The 19654-nt window shown below is 36.5% G+C and overlaps 1 protein-coding gene across 37 annotated transcripts in view; it reads left to right on the top strand.

The window, feature by feature from the left end:
* Positions 1 to 19654, top strand: part of LOC115218249 (neuroblast differentiation-associated protein AHNAK) — a 500913-nt gene that overhangs the window by 233764 nt on the left and 247495 nt on the right. The window lies entirely within an intron of this gene.

The raw sequence follows: 19654 nt of genomic DNA, 5'->3' as shown, positions 1-19654 counted from the left end.
ATGATGATGATGGGATTATGATGATGGTGACGATGATCACGATCATGATGCTGATGATGGTGATGACGGAATGTTATGAAATGAGGTAGCAGATGTAGAAAACTGCATTGATGCCAAGATGTTGTTGTAAATAGCTATTGAGGGACGTTAATGGTAATCCCAGATTTCAGACACACTTAAACATAAAAAGCTCCGTTTCACTTGAATTACTCGGATGATTATTTACCAAAACTTCAGGAAAAAAAGAAGAAAAAAATATCCTTAAGTTAATTCTTTAGATTTTGTACCTTGTTTCGTTTTCTTGAAATTTTGGGGGTGGAGCAGAGTAATTTGGTGAGGAAGGGCAGGTATATATTTGGTGTGTGTTTGTTTTGTTTTGTTGGGGGTTTTTTTTGTAGTTGTGTGAGTGGAGGTGGGTGATGGTGGTGCTGGTGTAGTCGATGTTATATCTATGGCACCAACTGAGTAAAATGTTTTGAAATGTCCATCTGTAATGATGCTTGGAGGAGCGGAGGATGCACCAGTGATGTGATAAATGAGGGCGTTTCGTATGCATCTGTGTGATGTTTACATGTGGTTGTGTGTGGGCAAGCACGGTTGTGTGTGTGTGTGTGAGTGCGTGTGTAATAAAGAAATAGTGTGTGTGTGAGTGCGTGTGTGTATATATATGCACACATACATACAAGTGAATACAAGTCAATTACAAATTATTGCTTTGCTAATGTTTTCCTGGGAAAACATTTAGCTAAGGGAGGTAATTAAAATTGCTGTTAATACGTGCCTTAAAGAGTTACAAATTTGGAAAATAGCCTAAGAACAGATGTGAGGGTTGATTCATTATATGAATATATATTACTGTAAATCTATATATATACATATATACATATATACGATGTGTGTGTGTTATAAATGCATATATAAGCATTTTAAACATGTTTTGGAATATGTTTGTGTGTGGGCGTTGTTTTGTAGCTATTTTTTGTCAGTACTATCTCACAAGTTTGTGCATTTTCTCAGACATACACATTCATATGTATCATCATTATTTAGCATTTGTTTTCCATGCTGGCAAAGGTCGGGACAGTTTGACAGGGTCAGTGAGCCAATAGGGCTTTGATGACCCCACCCCTAAATCACTTTAGCATGGTTTCATGTTGTCTACAACTGGATACTTTTGCTGATACCAACCACTTTACAGTGTGTGTTCAGTGGTATCTAAGAGCACGAAATGCAGAGAATGTGCAAAGACTGGAAAGAAATGAGGTGGACGTGCTTCACTGGATGTGTAATTTCAATAAGAATAAATGATAAAACAGATGAGCCGAGAGAAAAAAAAATGGGCAGCAGAGAAATCAGCTACAAATTTGCAAGAGAGAAGACTTCATCTGTATTGTCATGTGATGCATATGAACAATGATAATTAGGTGACAATGGATTGTGGAAGAATATGTGCAAGGAAGACATGAGGAGAACTATCTTAGGAGCATTAGAAACCCCCAGGCAAATCGATGCACTGGGCCCTATGGCATTTATTTATTGATAGCAAGCTACAGCATATAGAGATCAGAATTTGGCCATAGCTCAATGCACTGGGCCCTGTTGTAATTATTTATTGACAGAAAGGCATAGCATACATAGATCAGAATTGGACCCTAGACTCATGAGGCCCCAAGGAAAATCGTTGAGCTGCTCCCTATAATATTTATTTATTGACAGAAAGTCATAGCATGCATAGATCAGAATTGGGTCCCAGACCCTTGCAGCCCCTCAGAAAATTATTGCACAAGGCCCCGTAGTATGTATTGACAGCAATCCATGGCATACATAGATCATACTTGGGCCCCTAGGTAACTGCCCATTGTGCCCATGGCTTAAGACAGAACTAAGCATGAGAAAAAGTAGTGAAGGCTGACCTGAGAATGCTGGACCTCACAAAGGAAAAGATGAGGGTTATAACTGGTGAAACATGAAAGGGAAGATTCATTTAATACATGTTAGCATATATGCCAGGCTTCTTTTAGTTTCTGTCAACCGAATCCACTCACAAGGCTCAAACACAGAATGAACAAATTCATGAATGAACTCGTGTATGAGTCTTAGTCAGTGTTTCTCATGAAGTGGGCATGAGAGGATTGAACAGAGATGGACAAATGGGTTTAAACCTGCTCAACAATTGATAAGGAATTATATGGATATAAACTGCATTGAAATCCATCATGTGTGTGTGCATGCACACGTGTGTGGTGTGTATATATATATGTAAATGTGTGTGTATTTGTCCCCGCTGCTTGTTTGACACCTTGTGTTCCTTTATTTATATCCTCGTAACTTTATAATTAGAAAAGAAAAGACCAATAGAATAAGATCCAGAGGTAAAAACAAAAAAAATATTCTGAGCTAGGTTTGTTCAACTGAACTCTTCAAGGCAATACTCCAGCATGGCCTCAGTCCAATGACTGTAACGAGTGAAAAATAAAAGGTAAATTAGATGACTAATGGTGGATATAGTTAAATAACTTAAATAACCAGGACCCCTAATCCTTGGTTCAAATCCTGGCTAATCCTATGTGTTACTTTATTGTGTTGCCCATTATGATTCTGTAAAATAGAGATCATGAAATATTGGTTAAATTGAAAGCAGAGTCTGATCTATGAAAAACTGCTCAACCACTTTTTTTAGTCACTGCTTCAAACCTGTTATTTAACAAACTAGGTTAAACCAATAACATTGGGAAAGTTTGTTCCATCTCATAAAATGTAAAAGAAGAAAAGATTTATTTTAAGCAACCTGTTTATTAATTTTGTTACTTGGGTTGGATTAATTCTTGTGCCATTGGCATTTTTATTAACTTCTGAAATCTTAAATTTTCTCTCTCATTCATTTTTATACTGCGAGTTTGTTAATTCACTGTTAAAAGCTTTCAGTTAATAAAAGCAAACGACAATAATAAAAGGAAAGAAACGAAGCTGATTGCTCGGTGATATTATATGTACTGGCATCAACTCTGAAGTTAACTTAAGATCACCCAAATAACCTCACGCTCACTTGTATCTTTAGTCAAAGCAGTGTCTTTGCATAAACTCCATACTTAAGATGGTGATAAAGATCAGCCGACTAAACTTATTCTTATTTATGTCTCCAGTCGTAACAGTTTTCTCTGTTCATGTGAATGCAGGCTTTGAACATTAAAAGAATTAATATTAGCCATAACAACCATCGATTTGAGACAGAAAAGAGCAACTGATCCAGGGATGGTCAGTGGGTCTTTTACTCTGATTTTATCTTCATCCCAGAGCTCACAAGATCGTACCTCTGTAGTGGGAGAAGTCCGAAACGTGGTCCTTTGCTATTCGTAAGACCCGCAGAAGAGAAAGCAGGTCAACCCCCGACACCGAGAGCATCAACGGATGGATGAATGCACATCCAGGCTCAGCAGTTGCGTAGGAAGTCGGGAACAAGAAACAGGAAGAAAGAGTGAGAGAAAGTTGGAGGGAAAGAGTACAACAGGGGTCGCCACCAGCCCCTGCCAGAGCCTCATGGACTTTTAGGTGTTTTCGCTCAATAAACACACACAACGCCTGGTCTGGGGATTGAAATCGCAATCCTCCGACCGCAAGCCCGCTGCTCTAACCACTGGGCCATTGCATCTCCACTGCTGCTGCTACTACTACTACTACTACTACTACTACTAGGGGTTTCTTAGTTCATCCAGTTTAGAGCAACTTGGTATCAGCTTGCTAGTGCAGATGCAATCAGTCAAAGACTCCACACACTGGATGTCAGTTGGTTTGAGGGTCATCAGGAGAGAATCTGCACCCTTTTGGAGACCTCCTCTTGACAGCTTTCAGTGCATTGACCCCCGCTTCACTAATGTGAGGCCCCACCTACTGTTCTGACTGACCTGTATTTGACCTCATCTCCATTTCAGGATCATCACCCCTCCAACAGGTTTCATCCTTTTTTTTTTAGTTATATCCAATGGCTGTCCCCCTCCTTCAGCTGGAACTTTATTTTTATCATGGACACACAGACAATGGTTGGGTGATGGAGAAGTTTGCTTCCCAACTTCATAGTTTCAGGTTCTGTCTCACTGCGTGGCACCTTGAGCAAGTCTCTTCTACTAAAGCCTTGCGAGTGGATTTGGTAGAAAGAAACTGAAAGGCAATCGCTTGTGTGTGTATGTGTGTCTCACAAGTAGTGTTATTCTGCAAAACCATGTCTGGTCACAGAGAAATACTTTCCTTGGAGACAGGTGAGGGTTGGTGAAAGGAAGGGCATCCAACATTGAAAATCTGCCCCAAACTCCATCTGACCCATGCAAGCATGGGAAAGTGGATGTTAACCCTTTCATTACTGTATTTATTTTGAGATGCTCTGAGTTTCTTTCAATTAATTTTAAATATAACAAAGAATTTAGTAAAATAACTTAGTTATCATTCAGGAACATAAATTGTGACTAAGGTTTGGTGGGAGATTTTAATTCAAAACTTATGAAAATAAGACATTTGTACTACAGAGGCAGTTTCAGCCAAGTTGGTATCGAAAGGGTTAAAACAATGATGTTGTGGAGGAGGTCTGCTAGGCCGGGGCTGAAAAGGAGCAAAACAACCCCATGACAGAAGACCAAAAACAAGAGACTACTACACATCCAAACACTCACATTACACCCCATGTGACTCTTCTCAGCTTGTCACAGTGTTTATGGTGTCAGAGGAACAATAGATCTCTGTCTCATACATACCAAGTCATTGAAACAACTCTCAGCCTGACATGGGAATCCTTGACCAGGGCTGACCTAAGATCACAGGACAAGACAACCGGAAGCATTAGACTTGTTTCTTAGAATTCTTTTTAAATCATGGAGACCAAAACATTCCAATACAGGCTGTTGTTGTTATTACTACCACCACCACTACGGCTTCTGCCACCTCCTACTACTACCACCACCACCACTGCTACTTCCAACTTCACCACCACTACTTCAACAACCACTACTGTTACTGCCACCAGCACTACCAACACCACCACCTATGCTACTACTACTACCACTACCACCACCACTATTACTACTACTACCACCACTACCACCACAACCTCTACTACCACCACTACTACTGCCACCTACTACTACTACCACCACAACCACTACTACTTTCACCTTCACCACCACCACCACCACTACAAGTATGTTTTGCCTAACAGTCACATTGGAATAGCATTTCATCCAACACTGTTTGTTTCAACTGCTTCTACTTGTTTTCGAATATATCTTTTAATATAGTTGTTATTGGTGTTGTTGTCATTCAATGCAGGTTGCTTCATACAGAGAGGGCCAGGGAGGAGGGGGCAATAGTTTGGTAGCAATTTTAGTTCTTTCAGAACCAGTTTTCATCACCATCATCCTTTTAACGTCTATTTTTCCATGCTTGCATGAGTTAGAGGGAATTTGTTCAGGTAGGTTTTCTATGTGTTGACCTGAGCATAGAACGCCCCCACCCCCCACCCTTGAGCTGGGAAACGAACGGAATGCCTGGTGTGGTTCTTGTGGGAAATAGGCCTGGGTATGTCATTTGACTGCGGCCATGCTGGAACACTACCTTTAGTAAAACAGATCAACCCCAGGACTTATTCCTTGTAAGCCTAGTACTTATTTTATCAGTCTCTTTTGCCGAACTGCCAAGTTACAGGGATATAAACACACCAACATTGGTTGTCAAGCGATTGTGGTGGAGACAAACACAGACACATAAATATATATATATATATATATATATATATATATATATGACAAGCTTCTTTCAGTCTCCATCTACCAAATCCATTCATAAGGCTTTGGTCAGCTCAAGCCTATAGTAGACAGGTTTTTCAAAAAAACATTGAAAACGGAAAGGACACTCATTTATGACTCACATAATATCAGAGCAAGGTAATAGTAACACGGCTCTCTGAAATGAGGTTAGTAAGAAATTGTCATCTTAGTAGCAATAGCTTCCTTAGTATTTACATATTTAATTGACCTAATGTATTATCAGTAACAGGATGTGAACTACGGACTATTTTCTTGTAATCCAATGCTCTCGTGAGTGATACATCTATCTAAACTATCTTTGGTGTAGAATGAACAATAGTTGAGTTAATGTTAACATAATGTCTGGAGCATTAAAGTTTTTTAAAATACATAAATAATAATAATTGATGGGACAAAAAAACAAAACAGAATTAGTAATTGACTAATGCCTGTTTTTTTTTTTTTTATTCTGTAAATATGGGAGATAACTCCAGACATGTTTCAGTCTTGTGATGACCTCATCAGGGAAACAGATTTTTTCATACTCATTGAAATAGAGATGCAAGATAACCCAAAGTAAACATAAAAGAATGAAAATTGGTTGTTGTAGGAAAGTAGAAATGACTGTTAGTAATTCTTTTCTACAGAATAATTGTTGATAAAAATCATTCTTAAATTTATATATTTTCCCTAATGAAATTGTTTTTCTTTCTTTTTGCAGGTAAGAAATACTTTTTTGTTTTTGTTATAAAAAAATCAAACAAAACGCTCAAAAACAAAACATAAACAGAAAAACAAAAGGTAATTAGCATTTTATATTTTTGTATATGTTTCTCTTTTTTTTAATTTTCTGATAATTCTATAAAGTTAAGGTCATTGCTGTTTGCACTATTTAGCTATTCATGTTTTTTAAAAAGAAAACATATCAAAACTTGGAAGAAAGATTCAGTAGAATTGGTAAGGTGGTAGCAGATGGTTGCGTCATTAAAAAGCTGATCAGAATTAAAATTGCAAAAGAATAAAAAAAAAAAAAGGTAAGAAAAAAAGAATATAAAAAAAGTAAGCCATTCATATGGTCATTCAATTTACTAGAAATAATAGCCAAATCTTCCTCTGTCTTACAAAGATGCATTTCCTGAATGTAAATCTGCATTTTGTATTGAATCAGCCCTTCTCAGTTTCATGAGGTCGTTTTCTTGTGGTATGGATGCAGCTCTGGCTTGGCTCAAGGCTTTTTGGCACTTAGCCATTCCTTCCTCTGCTTCATATTGATGTAAAAGCACCATTTTCATCATTGGTGATGGTGTGGTAAAGAAATCTCAGTTTATGCCCACGAGTAGCTTTATGTTGTGTAAGCAAACTAATGGTGACAGAGGAGCAGAACATGTGGCGCCCATGCACTGAGTCTCCAGACTGAACTCATTGAGTAAAAGTGACAGGCAACAGCATCTTGAGAGCATCCCATTGCCAGGGCCAATTTCCTAACAGAGTGGAGTGGTGAGGATCCTCATGGACGAACTAGTTCAATTGATCTTCATTAAACTGAACAGGCCGACCTGAGTGAAAAGAGTTTGTGAGGCTGAATTTTCTCCTCCTGAAGTTTGAATGCTGTTTCTGCTAAGTTCTTTCAGAAGAGATATCCTTCTCTACACCCAGCACCCATTTCTCAAGGAGCTACGGAACCTAGATATCAATATATGGGATAACAATCCTGGATTTTGTTTAACAAAGGTTTTAAAAGTAGATTTCATATAACTGAAAAACATACGAATGTTACGTAAAAGTGGTGTTACAAACAATATAATATATTACGTTTACTGTTATCAAATAACCCATGTCAGTCAGTTGATCAGGCTGGTAGTTTGATCTCATTTGAACAGTTCAAACAGTGTTCAAATAAGTTTAACAGGTGCTGAATGATTTAAGCTTCAGGAAAGACACACACTCAATAAATTGCTTAATTTAATGTATTAGAATGAAGTCACCCTGGAACCTTAATTGAAAGCAAAGAGGAACAAGTGTCAAAAAATGCCTGTTTTTTTGTCTTTTAAGCATTCCATTATTATACATCTAGGATGAGGTAAGATTTATTCAAATTTCAAAAATGATATGCAGAAGTTTCAGAAGAATAGAGCCACAAAAACCAAAAAGCACTAAGATAAAAATATTTTTCATATTAATTCAAATAACATTTGAATGAAACAAATTTATCTGACAATCCAATCCTTTATAGTGACATCCCTACATATTCTTTATCTGCATGTGGTTTTAAATATGGAAAAAATTAGCCAAAACTGAAAAGCTGAAGATCAGCATAAACTGGATGCTGGTTGGTTAAATATGGCCCACCCGTTTCTTCTACTAGGGATCTTCTTTTAGCTGCAACTCTTACAAAAATGCTCTAAAAACCCTTTTCTATTCAAAAGACTTGAAGTAAAATATGATCCATATTTTTCTTCCTTCTTTCCTTCTCAATTCTTTTATATATGTCAAACTTACTTTATGAATATGTTTGTTCCTTCTCGGGCCACACCTGGCTCATAAGGGCTGGTTTCCCGGTTTCCTTGGCGTATAGGTTCCCCACCTAGACGGGACGCCGGTCCGTCGCAGGTGAGCTGCAAGATGCAGGAGGAAAGAGTGAGAGAAAGTTGTAGTGAAAGAGTCAGCAGAAGTTTCACCATTACCTTCTGCTGGAGCTGCGTGGAGCTTAGGTGTTTCGCTCATAAACACACACATCGCCCGGTCTGAGATTCGAACCCTCGATTGCGAGTCCGCTGCTCTAACCACTAGGCCATGTGCCTCCACTTTATGTACAACAATATATTTTCAATTAAACTGTAATACAAAAGCATTTATTCTGTGAAAACATTGCTGTATTTTTCTTTTCACACACAAGAAAACATAGAACAGAAAATATTTCCTCTTATGTTAAAAAGTTGAATTTGTTTTAATCACAGAAAAAAAATATATGAATGTAAAAAAAACAACTTTTAATGCATTTTTAACCTTAGCATTTAGCAGCTGTAGATTGGCTCAAAGTTCATTTCAAACAACAAGTCTTATGTTGGTCAGACATTTATTGAAACAAACGTTGTGCTAAGTTCTAAATAATAAAAGAATATAAAACTCTCACATCTTACATTGAGAACTAAAAAAAGCAGTTTGTTTTGGTTGAACCACTTTCAAAGAAGAAAATACAAAATGTGTGCTTGTGTATGAGTGTATGTTACAGTTTGTGTTAAGGTGTGTATATTTGGGTGGGTTTGTGTGTGTATTTTGGTTTATTTGAGATTTTATTCTTCATTATTAATTGTGGAAAATATATACATGTGTGTGACTATATATATATATATATATATATATATATATATATATAGTCTGATAATGGCTTAGCTGACTAAAACTCCGAAATCACTAGCTTTACTATTCTTGTTGAAGAATAATAAATTTATACTCTACCAAATATATTGAGTAATTCCTCAATTTAATGTAAAATTGTTTTTATTCCAAAATAAAAATATGCACCAATATATACACTGGCATCACCATTTTCCTATAGCCATGTCTGAGGAACAGTCTCCATTGACAATGAAACTCACATAATCCAACTCTCACCACTGCCTTTTGCTGATGTTGCAAACTCTTCGGTATTCTTTCAAAAAGCTGACACTGATAACAACTTGAAGCATTGGTTAGCACAGTTGATTCTTCTGATACTCATTCTCCTGCTATTAATTATCCAACAGAGTAGACACACCCTCTCCTTACTTGGACGATGGCTATTATGAAGCAAAACACCCAGCCAATCTCTTCTTAGCATACAGAAGCATTGGACCAAACTACTGTTTCTTCACAATGCTGCCCTCACAAGCCATTAGAGATATTAATATATTAATATAATATAACAAATAGAATTAGTTAAATACATAGTGTGAGAGTCTGTTGACCAGTTTAATGTATTAGTGTATTGATACTGCGAGACATTAATGTATCGAAGTTCTGGTTAATAAGTTCTCGAGTTATGTATTTACACAGACACATGTGCACGCACGCATGCACACACACACGTATATGAGAGAGAGAGAATGAGTGATGCCTATAAAAATATTCCATTCACAATAGACCTGTATTCTCATATATGTCGTCATCGTTATCGTAACTGGTGTGATGTCCATTTTTCCATGCTTACATGGATCAGATGGAATTTGTTGAAACAGATTTTCTAGGGCTGGATGTTTTACCTGTTGTCAACCCTTGCTTGCTTCTAATCAAGGTAATATTTCCCCATGGTTAGATAGTTTTTTTTTTTCATGGAATATTGGAAATGAGCAATATTATTTGTATGTTGGCAACACTACACTCTCGGAGTGGTTGGCGTTAGGAAGGGCATCCAGCTGTAGAAACTCTTTCAGATCAAGATTGGAGCCTGGTGCATCCATCTGGTTCACCAGTCCTCAGTCAAATCGTCCAACCCATGCTAGCATGGAAAGCGGACGTTAAATGATGATGGTGATGATGACTCAGATACAACCAGCACATGATGCCAAGCCAAAGCAATATACCCCACCCCCATCATATATATATATATACACACACACACACACACACACATACATACATACATACAATGGACTTCTTATGCTTTCCATCTACCAAATTCACTTGCAAGGCTTTAATCAGCATGTATGACACCTTTAGTGTCACACAATGGGATTAGACCCTCAGCCATAATTAAGGAGCAAGCTCCCAAACCACACAGCCGTGCCCACACACACACTTACACACACACACACACACACACACACACACACCACACACACACGTACATACAGTGTGTTTGTAAAGTCACGGTGGAATTTCAGAACTTTATTGATTCAACTTGCAACATTACACATTTGACATCCATGATGAGCAAAGAGACCAACTAATAAAGTTTATGTACAGATTAGCACAGTTCAACGTAGCTTCCATTTGTTGCCCTGCACACATCTAATCAATACTCCAGTCAGAGACGAGTGAAGAAAACTTTACAGACACACTGTAAACATACATATATATACATGTATATCATCATCATCACGATCTTAACCTCCATTTTTCCATGCTTGGTCACGTGAACTTTATTGAAGTAGATTTTCTATGGCCAGATGCTCTTCATGTTGCCAACACTTGTTTCCAAACTAAGTTAGATTTACCATTATTCTTCAGACACAAACTGCACTGCATAATGGTTGGTCATGATTTTTCACAGCAACAACAGTACTTATATATATATATATAAAAATCATCATCATCTGTGATCATAGACACAGGAGTGACTGTGCGGTAAGTAGCTTGCTTACCAACCACAGGGTTCCGGGTTCAGTCCCACTGCGTGGCACCTTGGGCAAGTGTCTCCTAGTATAGCCTCGGACCGACCAAATCCTTATAAATGGATTTGGTAGACAGAAACTGAAGGAAGCCCATCGTATATATGTACATGTGTGTGTGTTTGTGTGTCTGTGTTTATCCCCCCCAACATCGCTTGACAACCGATGCTGGTGTGTTTGCGTCCCCGTAACTTAGCAGTTTGGCAAAAGAGACGGATAGAATAAGTACTAGGCTTACAAAGAATAAGTCCTGGGGGCGACTTGCTTGACTAAAGACGGTGCTCCAGCATAGCCGCAGTCAAATGACTGAAACAAGTAAAAGAGATCTAACAACTATTGTCTGTTCTGGAATGGGTTGGATGGTTTAACAAGAGTTGAGGAGCCGCACCAGACTCCAGTCTGATTTTGCATGGTTTCTGTGGCTGGATGCCCTTCCTAATGCCAACCACTCCAAGAGTGTGTGCTGGGTGATTTTACATGATACCACACAGGCACTTTTATGATAAGCTTCTTTCAGTTCCCATCTATCAAGTTCACTCACAGGGCTTTGGTCTGCCCAGGACTATGGAAGATTCCCCCACTCCCTAGCATGACATACAGATGGTAGTGATGGGGCTGTCTCTTTTATCTGTTTATTCTTCCCTGATGAAAAGGAAATATGGATTTCTTGTCATTTGCTTGATTTGATGCAATCGACTGCACCGTTCTCTGTCAAAAATGGTAGATTTCTGCCAATATACGAAATCATACATAAACAGGAAAAAAAAAGAATCGAAAGCATTTTTGGGTGTATATAACCATCATCATTATTTAACATTCATTATTATTATCATCATCAAAGTCATCATCGTTGTTATTATTATCTTTAGCATTGCATTTTATTTTATTGTAGCCCACACCTAAACGCAAATAGCTGCAACCATTTGGCAGCAATTAAATCTAACTTTTACTTCATTTGTTATTTCGTTTACTTTTATTTAAAGTATGTGACTGTTTATTATGGATTTTCTGTAAATTATTTTATTTTTAAAGTTTGGCAACATTTTAGTGTCATTCAAAGAGAGCAACCACAGATAAGGGAAGAGTTCCATTCCAGTTTTTATTTCTTTCATTAGTTTCAGCCTTTGAATTGTGCCATAATGAGGCACTTCCTTCAGTTGTGCTGTTATTTAGGTGGGTATGTCATGTGACGTTGCGTATGAGTGATATAACAACATATCAAGCAAACATTTTACAGTAGATTTTATTCTGTCTCACGCATAATATTGAGGTTGGACCTGGGCTATAAAGTTCCACAACAAGTGAACACAATTGGAGGAATAATTCAGTAGTTATTTTCATTATTTACATTCGACGGATATTTGTCCTCATCTTGTTTGTTGTTAATACAATGTTTCGGTTGATATACCCACCAGCTTTCTTATATCAGCCAAAACGTTGTTATCAACGAACAAGATGAGGACAAATATCCATCAAATGTAAATAATGTAAATTTTAATGTACATAATTTTATCCAAAATTAACTAAGATTCCAGTAAGTGGGTCAGAGTTACAGAGGTTTTGTTAAGAGGTCCCAAACACTGTCAACAGTACTAGTTGTAACTCTTGGTTACTGAAAGACACAAAGTTGAAAAACAGAATTAAACAAACCAACAATAATAATTCACTGAAATAAGATTAAAATTTATAAAAAAAAAGATAAAAATCAAAACAATCTGAATTTCAACTTTTTTTCACTTTCATTTTATTTTGATTCAAATGTTTATAAAATTCCTTTATCAAAAAGAAAAAAAAAACAGGAATATTTAGAATAAATCTTGATACTAAAAGCTAACATTTTTCTATAAAAAAACAAAACAAAAGAAAATAAACAACCACAACTCATTACAAGTTTGCAATATATACAATATGTCAGTGGAAAAATTGCCCCCTTTTTTTGTAGGTGGGGGCAAAGGAAAGAAGGGGAATGTTTTTTTCTGAAAATTTATTTATTTGATCCTTTGCAAATGAAACCTGATAAATCCATGCCAAAGACAGTTTTTAGGGGAATCAAAAAGAATCTTGTAAATTGCATGAAAATTGTCTCTTTTCATTGAAGATTTCCAACTCCCTATACAGCATATACAAGATCCTTATTTCATTTGAAACCAGATGTTGTGCTGTTCCATGCCAGCATGGAACATATACGTTAAATGATGATGATGATGTCTGTCTGTTCTGGGTTACATTGCTTCTGTTACAATAGCCTTCAGGTTATTTATCTATTTATGATTGTGTGGTAAGAAACTTGCTTCCCAACCACATGGTTCAGGGTTCAGTCCCACTTTGTGGAACCTTGAGGCTAGTGTCTTCTACTATGACCTCAGGCCAACCAAAGCCTTGGGAGTAAGTTTAGTAGATGGAAACTGAAAGAATCACACCATATGTATATGTGTGTGTGTGTGTGTGTGTGTGTGTGCATCTTTGTGTTTGTCCCCCACCACTGCTTGGCAACTGGTATTGGTGTGTTTACATCCCTGTAACTTAGCGGTTCGGCAAAAAAGACTGACAGAGTAAGTATGGGGGTTGATAGCTGCGACTAAAAATTCTTCATGGCAGTGCCCCAGCATGGCCACAGTCTAATAACTGAAACAAGTAAAAGATAAAAGCTTATTTATTTCTATGCTTTGGACTGTGAAATTTATGAAACACAGAAACTACGCAACACGTACAACAGCTCTGGAATGTAAAGTGACTCAGTGAAGTACAACATTTCACTCTTTGCTAATACTCCACATCCTTAGATCTATATGTTGCCAATTCTTGTGGGTGTTTCTACATTTTCCATATTCAGATCAACCAGAAGCATATCATTTGTACAAAAGTTTCCTCAATATAGTGAGTGAGTTTATTAGTTCTAAATGTATAACGCTTTCATTTATTTACTCTGCTAGAATTTGGCTATTTTGTTAACTTTTGGCAATTTTTACTTTTGCTGTGGCAATACAATATTTATTTCCAGCTGCTTTCTCATCCATGATCAAAGATTCTGTTTGTCTTTTATAAACTTGTCCATCTTTTAACCAATTCCTGCTCTCTTCTGTTTAATGTTATGTCTTATGATTTAAAGTTGTCTTCAAATTCACAGCTCTTGTGTTATGTCTTCACCTTCAGTTCTTCTGATCAATTAATTATTCATGCAATACCAATTCCTTCTCCTCTTCCTCATTCTCACCATTGTCTTCATTTCCTTGGATTCCTCTTCTGTTTATGCTTTTATCTTCTTTGATCATCCTGTTTTTCCTATTGTTGTAGTCTGGTGTTGTTGTTTTTAGAAATGAAAGTATTAAAAATTTGGCATTTTCTTCTCCACTACCGCTTCTTCCCAATTCTCATTACCATCTGAATTTCGATAAACTAAAATGTTAAAAATTTGACATTTTGTTTTACCATTTTCATTATACTAAAGCTATATTAGTAGAAGTGTATTGTTATTTAGTGAAAAGGTTTCAAAACTAGTAATCTAAAAATTATTTTGTGAAATTAGATTATGTTTCCCCACCCCCACCTAGACTTCCCTTTTCCAAACTTCTCTTTCTAATCCTATAATGGCTCGTTTTACTCTGTCTGTTCAGTAGCCAGTCTTCCTCACTCATTAGCCTTCAAATTGAAATGTACCCCATAGTCTACATTTCAATGGGTAGTTTTCCGGTGTACCAAATTATATCATTGAATATGTTCTTTGCTTATTAGAGATCACAGCCAGGTATTTCAAGATTCTGATTCTGATTTGTATTTTGATGTTCTTTAACCATTTCTTTATCAACCCATCTGCAACTGTTTCTAGTCTTTAACACAAAACCCTTGGTTTAGCCCTGAAAGTAATGCCTTATAGTAAGATATTAAATTCGATGATGTAGCAAAAAAACAACTACAATCACTAATATATCAGCCTACAAATGTAACCCTCTTCTTGATTGGTTAGCAACTTCATCAGAAACCAATCATGTTGCAGATTACATCATACAGTTAACAGGTGTAGTTTTCAGAAGTTTCCTACCAGTTTTTGGCATTTTTTTTTTTTTTAGTAATTTCTAATAATTTTATAGGAGGACGAGTGACAAGAATGGTAACACTAATGGCAATCAGGTTACTGATAATGCTGGGAACAGCAGTAGTGATGTAAAGTTAACTTTCTTTTATTATATTCTGTCGAAAGAAATGAAGAAAATGGCAGCAGTGATAATACTGACAAAAGCAAAATGCCTTCAGGGATTCATGTCAAAACTTTATCATTAATCTAGATTGCTCATTACTATACAGACAATTTAATTAGCATAACTTGTTTAATTTTAACTAGCTTTGTTAATTGCCCTGTGTAATTGCATCATTTTTTTATTCTATTATTTTAACTTTTTGTTAAATAGTTAAAAAGGCCAGATAACCCTAGAGTCATTTTTAGATTAAAACCATCCATCAGAATTTTATGTAAGAGTCTTTTGTTGAGTTATACTCCCAAATCACCAGCTACAATAATGAAAAGGTTCTTTCATTAAATCGTTCCAAGGTTTTGGTTATTTTCAAAATTAATTTAGATACATGAATAAGTATGCTTTAGAAATATGGTCATGAAAACATTGTGCTTAAGTAATGATAGAATTATAAGATTTCATTAAATCTTCCCAAATTCTTTGCCATTTTCAAAATTAATTTAGACATAGCTTAAGTACTTTAGAAATTTGACTGAGTATTAATCCTCACTGAATAATGTATGGACCAGAATCCCAGACAATCTAATATTTTATCTTTGTTCTCCTTTTGCTTTAATTCCTTATCATATTTCTGAGGATCTATCGAATTTTTCAGAAATAGATAACTATTTTATGGTCGTACAAGGTGGTTTCAGAACATTCCACGACTAGTTATGTTTGATAAAAAAATAACTTATTTCCTTAAGTTTTAGCATCATCTCCTTCTAAATTATCACCTTGTGTAGCAATACCAGTCCCAGCATTCCTGCCATTTTTTGGATCCAGCCCGGAAGTTGTTTTCAGTAAGCAAGTTGCGGACCTTCTGCGATTTACTCTGGATTTTGATAATGGTGTTAAAACAGCAACCTTTGAGCTACATTTTTATCTTGGGGAAGAGATGGTAGTCTGCAAGTTCTAAATTTGGTGAATAGGGTGGGTGCAGAAATGATATCGTGTTCATTATTTACATTCAACAGATATTTGTCCTCATCTTGTTTGTTGTTAACATGTTTCAGCTGATATACTCTCCAGCCTTCATCAGGTGTCTTGGGAAAATTTTAAACCTGGGTTCTCATTCCTATGGTATATTTTTCGATGTTATTATTATTATTATTATTATTAATATTATTGTTCAGGTCACTGCTTGGAATCAAACTCAGAATCTTGGGATTAGTAGCCTGCGCTCTTAACCACTATGCCATTACACCATATACCCATGGGCATATGGCGTAATGGGCATAAGGCGTTATGGCATGGTGGTTAAGAGCGAGGGATACTAAACCCAAGATTCTGAGTTTGATTCCAAGCAGTGACCTGAACAATAATATTAATAATAATAATAACATTGAAAAATATACCTTAGGAAAGAGAACCCAGGTTTGAAATTTCCCCCAAGGCACCTGAAGAAGGTTGGAGGGTATATCAGCCAAAACGTGTTAACAACAATACTTGTGGACATATTTACAAAGTCAGAAAACAGCACAGCTCCCATGACTTTCGGAAACATTTGTTCATGCTAAGAGTTGCTGAAGTATGGAACAAACTGCTGGCATCAGTTGTTATTTGTCGGAGCACTGCATCCTTAAAAACTTCCATGCTTCCTGAGATTCGCCAACACTACACCTGATTTTCTCCCCTCCATACACACGCAAGCATGTATCTGACTCATACACTATTCACTTTCCAGACATTTGTAAATTACTGCATATGCTTTATACACACTTTTGATAAGTTGTGGTGCATCTGAGCACTGGATACAATAATTTCATTATATATTATTATTATCATTACTCTTGTAATCATCATCGTTGACATTGATACAAACTTTCCCTTATCCTTTATTTCTTCCTTCTCTTCCTCTTCATCATTCTACTTACCATCATTGTCATCATTGTCATCATCATCATCTTCAAACTAAATGCATGGAAGTGTGATGGAGTGTTTGACTTCATAGAAATGGTAGCCAAATCTCCCTGAAATCACAGTCTAGTGTTTTGAAAATATGTTGTCCTTGACGTAATTTGTCTAAAAATTAGATGGGATGGTCACGGCCGTAGTGCATTTAAGTATGTATATCTATTTGTGTGGAGCTGAGAAATATCCATGGTCGGAACACCATTGGCCATGGATCTGACCAACTTTCCATGATCATTGCTGACCTTGAGCTGAACAACAATGATGATATTACTGACAACACATCATCATCATCCTCTTCGTCCTTTTTATTCTTTTACTTGTTTCAGTCATTTGACTGTGGCCATGCTGGAGCATCACCTTTAGTCAAGCAAGTCAACCCCAGGACTTATTCTTTGTAAGCCTAGTACTTATTCTATCGGTCTCTTTTGCTGAACTGCTAAGTTACGGGGACATAAACACACCTGCATCGGTTGTCAAGCGATGTTGGGGGAGGGAGGGACAAACACAGACGCACAAACATATACACACACATATATACATATATATATATACATATATACGACGGGCTTCTTTCAGTTTCTGTTTACCAAATCCACTCAAGGCTTTGGTTGGCCCGAGGCTATAGTAGAAGACACTTGCCCAAGGTGTCACACAGTGGGACTGAACCCAGAACCATGTGATTGGCAAAGCTACTTACCACACAGCCACACCTGTCATTGTTGTCATCAGTATCAAAACCAACATCATCATTGTTCTCTCACCATCATCATTGTTGTCATCAGCAACATAACCAACATTGTCATCATTCTCTCATCATTCTCTTCACTATCCAACAGCAAAATCGTCGTCATCATTCTCTCGTCATGACCACCCCTCTCTTCATTATCCTCATCTGTCCCATCATCATCAACTAAAATGTTAAACGTTTGGCATTTTGATTCAGTTTCCATTACACAAAAGCCATCAAAAACAATAATATTGTTTACATAGTTTTTTTGTTTTTTTTTGATAATCTAAAAATTATTTTGTGAAATGAGATGGAATTTTTAAATTTTGTTTTTATTTCTTTTAACAAAAATTCCTATAGTTTTATTCTATAATTCATTTAATTATAATTTTTGCTTATTTTGATTTGTTTTCCTTTTTTGCATATTATAATTTATTCCTTGATATTCACATTGATATTTAAGATAAACAAACAAATAAATATATATAAATGTACAAAATAATGGAAGTTGACTTAATTTTGCTACCAAATTATTAAACAAATTAAGAGAGAGAGATGAAATTATCAGGTGCTGATGCTATGTAAAAAGCACCCAGTACCCTCTCTGAGGTGGTTGGCATTAGAAAGAGCATCCAGCCATAAAAACCATGCCAAAGCTGGCAGTAGGAGTTTGACACAGGTCTCTGGCTTGTCAGCTCCTATCAAACAGCCCAACCCATACCAGCATGGAAAAACAGATGTTAAATGGTGATGATGATAATGATTAAATATCAATTACGTTGTCTTAATACTAGACTATTATGTTCTGTTCTTCATTCTATTGTGAACCAGTGAAGTAGCTTTTATGTGGTTGATTGACCTGTGAGAAAATAGCAGCCAAATCTGCCTTAAGCCGCATCTTAGCAGAGAAACTCCCAACCTGGGAACTGTGGAAATGGGGTAGCTTCAAAGGTAGTTCTAGGGTGCAAGGTAACTATGAGCTGACAGGCCTTTCAAAAGCCAGGCATTTGCATGTGATGTCTAGGGTTAGGGTTAATGCTGTAGTAATGTAGTAGATGGCTAAGAGGACAGCATCTGGTTTGTGTAGAAGAGATGAGTAAGAAGTTAGTTTTTTTTTTTTTTTAGTGGGCGGCAGCGGGGGGGGGGGATTGATGCTGTTGATGATGGCCAAGAAAATTAGAATGCTTTTATCCATTTCTTCTTCTTTCCACATAATTCCACAGTCAACTTGTGATAAGCTTCACTCTACATTTCTTTTTTGAAGTCCTTTTCCATCAACACAATATGTACCAGGAATATACTGGTGTCAAGCCTTTCAGTTTTAAATGTGTGTGTGTGTGTGTGTGTGTGTGCACATACATACACACACAAATGTGTGTGTGTGTGTATGAGTATATATATATAAATATAGGGATGGTATTATTAAAATACCATCGCAAGTGGTAAGCGAATTATCTGTACGGTATATATATATATATATATATATATGTAAAACACATGTGCAATGATATATATATATAAAATACATATGCGCAATTATAGATATATATATAAACACAACATATACACACACTAATAGATATGTATAAACACATACACACACATATATTTAAACAGATTCAA

This window comes from Octopus sinensis, linkage group LG13 (genome assembly GCF_006345805.1).
Source record: "Octopus sinensis linkage group LG13, ASM634580v1, whole genome shotgun sequence".
Taxonomy (NCBI): Eukaryota; Metazoa; Mollusca; class Cephalopoda; order Octopoda; family Octopodidae; genus Octopus; species Octopus sinensis.
The sequence above is the reverse complement of the archived record's forward strand: the minus strand, read 5'-3'. Positions and strand labels throughout refer to the sequence as shown.